Source organism: Magnolia sinica, chromosome 5, assembly GCF_029962835.1.
Source record: "Magnolia sinica isolate HGM2019 chromosome 5, MsV1, whole genome shotgun sequence".
Classification (NCBI taxonomy): Eukaryota; Viridiplantae; Streptophyta; class Magnoliopsida; order Magnoliales; family Magnoliaceae; genus Magnolia; species Magnolia sinica.
Genome location: NC_080577.1, coordinates 45,792,174 through 45,798,988, shown reverse-complemented (window position 1 = coordinate 45,798,988; position 6,815 = coordinate 45,792,174). Strand labels below are relative to the sequence as shown.

At 37.6% G+C, this 6,815-nt stretch overlaps 2 long non-coding RNA genes across 2 annotated transcripts; both read right to left on the bottom strand.

Annotated features, from left to right (window-relative positions):
• Nucleotides 1-253: 253 nt before the first annotated feature.
• On the bottom strand, nucleotides 254-4,731 carry LOC131247295 (uncharacterized). The gene is made up of 3 exons (XR_009171611.1): nucleotides 4,489-4,731; nucleotides 1,061-1,390; nucleotides 254-615 (listed from the first exon to the last, which is right to left on the bottom strand). It is a non-coding gene; the product is annotated as an uncharacterized LOC131247295 (long non-coding RNA).
• A 529-nt stretch (nucleotides 4,732-5,260) lies between these two features.
• Nucleotides 5,261-5,858, bottom strand: LOC131247296 (uncharacterized). Its single transcript, XR_009171612.1, has 3 exons — nucleotides 5,755-5,858; nucleotides 5,589-5,660; nucleotides 5,261-5,507 (listed from the first exon to the last, which is right to left on the bottom strand). It is a non-coding gene; the product is annotated as an uncharacterized LOC131247296 (long non-coding RNA).
• Nucleotides 5,859-6,815: the final 957 nt, after the last annotated feature.

The following is a 6,815-nucleotide window of genomic DNA, read 5'->3' as shown; positions in this document are numbered from 1 at the left end:
TGTGGTTTTATAAAGAAAAGGTTGCGTAGAATGGCTATAATGTTCTTGACCATTCAATCAATGCCCCACATGGTTAACCTGTAAGATTGTCCAAGAAAATGTGCATATGAACTGCTTCCATGACATGTGCTTAGAAGCCAGTAACCAAAAAGCCTAATTATAAAGTGTTGGATATTTTATGGGCCTGTTTGTATGCACACCAAATTTTTAACTGTCAAATCCTTGGATCTGGCAATTAATGTGTTTGGGTTGGTGTTACTTGATAAATTCACTAATTGCCAATTAGTAAAAGGACATAAATCATGCAATTAGCAATTTAAAAAAAATCTAAAATTCCCCAATTCACGAAGTTGGGAATCTTGAGAATGTTTCCCCACCCTTGACAAAAGGTCCATTTTGTAACCATTAGTCCAATTGCTATAACCATGTGATCCAAATGATATTTGAGATAACTAGAAAAAACAAATCAAGCTCAACATGATGAACGGTCCAATCAATGAATTATACAGTATGAAGTAAAGAAGACTCACCAATTTAGCTAGCAAGGAAAGAAAGTGTGAGTGCTTGGAATGTCGCCCTTTCTTTGAATAATGGATGCATATTCCACAATGCAATCTGAGAATGAGAAAGTTTTTTAGTTTCTCTGACAATGCATATGAGCACAGATTTACATATAAAGATTTTAAAGATTGTAAAACAGAGTAAATGATTATATTAACTTCCAAGTATCGATTAAGAAGAAAAATGTAAATGATGATGGGAAAGAAATCTCAATATATTAAATTATTGAAGGACAATGAGACATACCAAGACTACAGGTGCCCAGAGCGAGATAACTACATCAATGTTGTACCTAGCTATATTGACAGAACAAAAAAGTTATACGAATGAAATGACAATGCAATCTTGAGCTTGAGTCTGTTTTCTATTACAATTAGCGAAATCAACATGAACTTACAACAATAGGTACTAGGTCTTTGGCCCAGGGGTGATCCACAATAAAAGGTACCATTTACCATGAACTAAAACCATATATTATCTATACCTTGATTGGACTCACTACAAGGGTAATCTTTCAATGATGGTCCACTGCTTCTGATAATCACTACAGGGGTAAGAAAATTACAAATAGTAAGACTCATGAGATGACATATGTACAAATAGTGACAAGACTAGCTAGTAATGACAGGAGGCTAAGACATCAAATTATTTATGAAGATTAGGAAAAAACAAAGATAAAATAAATAGTTAAAAATCTTATCATTTCAATATTGAACCTTGTAGTGGCAACATTGATCTGTGGGGCTAAAAATACATTAGCCTGCATATAAAAATCTCAAGTTAGTTGGGCCTTTGAGGTCCTCAAATGATAGTAGAAGAAGTCAGAAAACTATTGAAATTAACTGTAATGACTCGAAAGATTTTGTGCCAAGACCCGAGTACTATCTCTACTTTCTTTAGTAGCTTATTGGGGTAATTAGCGCTAACTCGATTGCTTGTGAAATTTGCATCAATCACTTTAAATTGGATCTGCATGACTTAAAACCTGTAGAATAGTTAGTGCCATGTTACTCTGAAATCTGGGATTCATCGCTAAATCCAGTTGCTCTTGGAAATTTTTAGAAGCTTTGGATCGGACCTGGACCGCGCGTCGTAAGTCCGATAGTGATGATCTTAGGATGTTTTGGTCACCATGTTGGACTTGGTCATCACCTCAAAAATCAAGTCCAGATGATGTTCTGGGTTGATTTGATTGAGTCCGGAGTGAAGAGTGTGAGAACGGTGAGAAATTAAATAAGATTTTATGAAATCTGAGTCTTGTCGCTTGCGCGATGATTTTAAGCAATCTGACAGTTGGATTCTGACCCAATTTCACCCTCTGATCAGGGAAGGTGGCCCAGGCATGTTCTTGTGCTTGTGGACCTGATCGAGATTCGGTGACCGTTGAATTGAGTGTGGTTCGCTACAGATGATTTGAAGATCCGATCGGTACAAAAACTCAGCTTGACCTAGATCCATGGTCAGTGAGCCTAAGTCCGACCTTTCATGGTAATAGGCCCACCGGAAGTGCTCCGCTAGATCGAGAGAGGCCTGTTTTGGTTATAACCTAAGTATACCTTGGCCCTAGGGTTATTTTCATCAATGTTAGGCCTATATATAGACCTTAAAACCCTAACTCTCTTTTCCATACGAATTTCCTAACCCTAGCTAAGAAAGAGAGAGGAAAAGAGAGAGAAAGTGAGAGAGAAGTTGGTGAATCATCTTAGATTCTTTCCTGTTCTTCTTCATCCTTAAACCTTCACTTTTTAATCGTTATTCCGGCGATTCTGAGTTCTTCTTTGGGTAAGTTAACCTAACCCTAATCTATTTTAGAGCTTAGAATAGTTTTCGTGTTGTTGTAGCTCATTTCTATTCTTGTCTTAGGTTATCCTGTCACCGTTGACGAAGACATATCATCTGAATTAGTTCGGTGCTCCATTTCTGGTCTAAGGTGCGGACTTTAATCATATAGGTTATGGTTTTCAAAGCTTTCAATGTTAGTTAATGGTTTATTCTTGCTATGGATGAGATTTCACATGCCAAATGTTATGCTTATTTTGAGTTCCTGATATGCATGTGTTATATTGAGATTTGTGTATTCTATGTGTATGTATAAAGTACCGTATACGTATAAAATATGAACATGTGTTTGCCATGATTATTTGTCATGTACTTATGCTAATTATATGTGTGACAACTCCTTGGCAAAAGGAATTGTCCAAATGCGTGTATTTCAATATAAGTCATGTATGTTGTATTATATATTCTAAGTGTTTGTAGAAATGCCTGAATGATCTAAAGTGTGATATATTAACCTAATTGCGGGTGTTGAGAAGCAATTCTCAACACTCCTATTGATGTGTATGATTTCCTACATGCAAGTCATATTCCTTGTTGTTTAATTTCAAGTATTACTTATGTTTAAATCCATGTTAAGTTGACATTCTTCAAATGCTCACATATTACATGAATCGAGTTGTTGTTCCATTACTATTCTAAATTGTATATGCATACCTGTTGTAGTGGAATGTGTTTGGGACTATGAATAGTACAGGAAATCGGTAATCGGCCTTGAGATCGTGGCTGAGGTTGCTTTCACCATGAAGGACGTGATTAGATGAACCCGAGTCGTATTAGAGTTGTCGGCAGTGGTTTGGCCACGCGGAGTGTTTGCGCACTCTATGTCGTTCAACCCAGCGTGCGCTCGTGCTAGTCGAGTTCGTCAAGTAACCCGATTATCCGATGTATGTTCACCATGTATGGGCGCTATTGTTTGAATCTAGGGTACCAAACTCACTGATGAAATCCTATTAACCATTGTACCTTGATCCGCTAAGACTCATGAGCCGGACATGGTGGTATGGGACACCGTGGTCGAGCTGTCGGCCTATGCTAGGGTGACGAGCCTCCCCGTAGTGACCAGTGAGTAACCAAACTCATGAGCCGATTATGGTAGTATGGGACACTATATTCGCACTGTCGGCCTACATTGATTGGTGACGAGCCCTTTGTAGTGACCTCAAGCATGCCTGGATACCGCATTGAGGTGACGATCCTTATTGTGGTAACGAAGTTATGATAGGCGTGCATTGATTGGTGACGAGCCCTTTGCAATGACCTAAAACCATATGATCGTATGAGATGTCTAGGACTGACGACCCTAGAATGGATCACTGTTTGGATGGTGATATGAGGAAGGTACCTTAGCTTCCCAATCTTACTGTATGAAAAGGACTAATAACAACTTGGTAATCATGTTCATGCATCGCATTTGCATGTGTCTGGAAGATGTGGCGCACTTTGAGGTGATGTCATGCGTAACATAAGATGAAGACGCTGAGGGTGTACGCACGAGGGCACACATCATTCTTCATACATCCTTGCATTAACAAGAGTACTTAGGACATGTTTGATTGTTCTGCTTTATCATTACTGCTTGATTGAATTGATAACATGTTAACATTTGCTTTATTGTTCCACTGAGTTGATCACTCACTCCCATATTCTGGGCGGTGTTAAACACCCACCAGACTCTGTCTTAGTTGCAGATGTTGATGAGACCTTTGAGGCAGAGCAGGAGATTGAGGATGATGAGGCTGCATTTTCCTTCATGCAGTTTTCAGGCGGGTTCTAGTGAGCCTTGTTCTGATGTGTGGGATTCTGAGATTTCTTTTGGGATTAAATGATGTAATTTGATACTTGTAATTTTGATAGCAACACTCGTATTATGACCTGGTATGTATATGTACTTAAGGGATTTGCACATGTACACATATTCCTTTAAGTCTTTCGCTTGCTTTCTTCACTTATCCCTGAATTATATTTGCAATTTGGCTTAATCTATTCCATGTTTTATGCACTCTTACAGACAACATACATCCATCATTCAATATGTTGCATAAGTGATGCCCATTCAGGGCGTTACATACATCCATTTCAGGGCGTTACATTAACCATCAAGCATTTTAAAAATCCCTCTCAGAAAATGAAGGAAAAGTACAAAACTCACCTTGATGCCCATTCTCCCTCCTCCTTTACCCGGGCTTAGGACCGGCAATGCAAGGAGTTGCATTGGCGGAGTTAAAAAGGGGCTTAGGCTCCATTTGGTTTGTGACAACCAAATGGAGTCTAATATGTTCAAATATAGATTATAAAATTCATTCAAAATTACAAAAACCAAACCAAACAACATATAGAGTAACAGAAAAAAAAAAAACGTGTATACCATCAATATCTTGAACTATAAAGTGCCAAATTAGTTCAAAGTTAAGGATAAAACAAGCAAAACATCATATAAAGTAACTAAAAAATGCATCCACACCAAGTTCAATTATAGAGTACTAAATTTGTTCAAATTATCAAAATCTCAAATATTCCTTCCCCCATTGCACAAGTGATCTCGGACCGGCCTCTCCAAGTGTAGATTTGAACCCATCTTCTTTCCACAAATGAGTGTCAGGATGTATAATCTCATTCAGGATAATAACAAAAGCTCCCTCCTCCAATGGTTCGCGATGGACAACTGCATTTGGATTAACTTCATGTACTTGACCACGAGCAACTACATCACGATTTCCCCAACCAAGCAAGTTGCATCTCTTACCGATATATATAACATCCGGCTACATGTACACATATAAAATGGCATTAGTATTGTTATCATTTATAAAATAATTGTAAGTTCAATAAGTAGCAAATTTATACTTACATATCAACGATGCCTGAGCAGATTTAGCAATTGTTGGTGATGAGAGGTTTTGAGTAGATTGTGCGTGTTGCTGCATCTCCATCCATGCCTCCATCTTGGCCAATGATTTCTTTATATCAAATATCTCCTGCACTAGGCTATCTCTTTCTTTTTTCAAATTCTCTACCTTTGAACGGGCAAGGGCTGACATCTTCAGTCCTGTCTTGGTTATTGAGCAACCTAGACCTCGCATTCACCCTCTACTGTCAGAACCAACCAACTGTAAAACATTGCAAATCAAGTTATTAGAAAATTCATAATTACCATGAATCTCACTGTAATTTTTAAATTTTATTATTACCTGTGTAAGGGCATCGTCAACACCGATAATATTAGAAGAAGGATTGCTAGAATAAAGCTCATCTAATTTTTCCTGTGATAAAATACAAATGAATATAAAATAATTCAAAGTTATACATTCGCATCTCATAAAGGTACTGGTTAGTGGTAGAAGGGGATGTACTTACAATAAGGTCAGGGTACTGGACAACTTTGTCCTTGCTTGTATGGGCTCTTAAGTAAACATCACATCTACCTATCTCGGCATCAGAGGTAAGATTCCTCTCCTTCGTCTTTGGCACATTACATATTAATGGAGTTAGATGAGTGATAATTCAAAAGTAAATTCAATATTAAACTATAATACATATATTTATAAATAAATACATACCATCCAATGGTGAATAACAGCCATGTTGTTCCTCCCAAGACATGCAGATCCTTTTAGCTTGGACCGATTGACTTTATTCCTTTCACTTGCTCTCTTGAATTCCTCAGTGCTATGTTGATTCACGAAGACTAACCAATCCTCCATAGGGATACCTGGGGGGGCAGGACTATCTCTCACAACTGCAGGATCCTTGTCTTTAATATATTTTGTAGTTAACCTTTGCTTGTAATTCTGCCATGTTTTCTTGATGCATTTTGTTACGTATGTAAGACTCGCATCCCAAGTTTGACCCTCAAACTCATAAGCCCGTGACAATGACTCTATCATCATTTGAATGTGTACATGAGGCACCTGACGAATGTCCTGGTATATGATCGGGATATGAGTATGGATGAGGATGCCGATATGCGATGCAAATTGCTTTTGCTCAGGACAATCCTCATTCGGTTGCCCGAATTCATTCGTCTTTAGGACTTTTGTCCTATCAGGTTGCTCATATAAAAAAGGACCCCTAGTAGGACCTCTCTCTCTAGATGAAGAAGAAGAAGCTGGCACAACAACATAAAAAGAATAACAGTTATATATACACATTGTTGATTACTGCTAATATATAAGAAAATTGAAATTTACATATCTAATTAAGGAGAACTATCATATTACCTTTGGTCTTGCTTGCATTTGCACTCTCGGTCAAGTGCACACCCAATGCCTCTGGTTGTGAATCCATGTGCCTGTTTAAATTAAAATAAAATAAAATAAAAACACTAATGATTGATACAATAATTTGGATAATAGATAAAGTACAAACAATTCACTACATTATCCATACCTTGATTGAATTTCCTCCAATAAATATCA